The following is a 1,832-nucleotide window of genomic DNA, read 5'->3' as shown; positions in this document are numbered from 1 at the left end:
TTTCTCTAGAAAGTCTTTTTGCAAGACTGCTCTAAGACCTATGTGGTTGGATTAATTATGTGCCCATATCTATCAAAACACTTACTCTACAAAACTTCCACTTCCATCATAATGGGATAGCTAGTATTGGACTTGCCCTACTGCCATTAAAAAAATTAGAAGAATGGACAAAATATATGAAACAATTGTTTTCAGAATTTGGACATTAAGCATAACAAATCTCTGACCCCTAAGGAAAGGGAAACAAATGAGAAAAGCCCTATGATTGCCCCATTTCTTTTACTTGGGGGTACTCTACAGAATATGAAGCAGGGAGAAAGAGCACAGATGTCTCACTGAATTGAAGGAAGGCTGAAATGGCTGGAATTTTCAGAGTAGAGTACCAAAGCAGAGGGGGCCACACAGAAAAAGATTTTCAATAAACTGCATGGGAACCGACTGAGTCTGCTGTTGAATACTAAGTTTTGAATACGTAGAGTAAAACCCCATAAGGCTGGAAAACAGCAACTGAAGGCCTGCCAGCTGAACAATTCTCAAAACCCACAGAAGAGAGGAGAGATATTCAAGTAACAATAATCTAAAGAACAGAGACATTATTGAACACCTACAGCATATGATAGAAACCTGAGAAGGCTCATACCACAGTAGTAAAAGGTTCATACCATAGTAGTAGAATTCAACTAGTCCTAGAGTAAAGGCTACAAAGTACTGGGTTCACCCCAATAAAACTTAAAACAAGCCTCAAAAGTATCAAGCTGATCTCAAAATAGCTTAGCATTCTTTTTAAAAAGATATCAAAATTTACATATTGGAGATCATAAAATCTCAATGTCTAATGTCCAATCAAAATGTCTGGACATAGAAGGAAGGAGGAAAAGATGACCCATAGGCCAGGCGTGATGGCTCACACCTGTAATCCCAGCACTGTGGGAGGCCAAGGCAGGCAACTCCCTTGGGGCCAGGAATTCAAGACTACCCGGGCCAACATGGTGAAAACCTGTCTCTACTAAAAATACAAAAATTAGCCAGGCGTGGTGGCACATGCCTGTAATCCCAATTTCTCAGGAGAATGAAGCATGAGAATTACTTGAACCGGGAGACGGAGGTTGCAGTGAGCTGAGATCGCACCACTGCACTCCAACTTGGACAAAGAACGAGACTCTGTCAAAAAAAAAAAAAAAAAAAAAGGAAAAGAAATAAAGATGACCCATAATCAGGAGAAAAATAAGCTAATATAAATCATCCAGAAATAACAGGTGCAGGCAGGAATTTTAAAGCAGTTCAAAAATTTAAAGAGAAATACAAACATAATACAGAAAAAAAATTCTAAAAAGAGTAAAATGGAAACTAATACACAATATTCTAAATAAAACAATTCACTGAATGGGCTTAACAGATTAGATACTACAGAAGGAAAGGCGGGTAAACTTGAAGACATAGTCAACTGAAATACACCCAAAGTGAAGCTCAGAGAGGAAAAAGAACAAAAGATAATGAACAATTACAATGACTTGTGGATAATATCAAGCAGTGTAACATGCATGTAATTCAAATCCCAGTGGAGTAGAGAAATAATGGTTGGAAAAGTTTTAAATTTTTTGAAAACTATAAACCCACAGATCCAAGAAGTTCAACAAATATCAAGCCCAATAAATACACACATATATACACACACACAAGCACATGGCCCAAACCAAGGCACATAATAAACACATTGCCGAACACAAGTGTATAAACAAAGTCTAAATGCAGCAGGAAAAAAAACAGACATATTACACAAGGGGCCATTTTCATAAACAATGCAAGCCAGAAAAAAAATGTAACAACATAAA

The sequence above is a fragment of the Gorilla gorilla genome, chromosome 1, assembly GCF_029281585.2.
Source record: "Gorilla gorilla gorilla isolate KB3781 chromosome 1, NHGRI_mGorGor1-v2.1_pri, whole genome shotgun sequence".
NCBI lineage: Eukaryota > Metazoa > Chordata > Mammalia > Primates > Hominidae > Gorilla > Gorilla gorilla.
Note: the sequence above shows the minus strand (reverse complement) of the source record.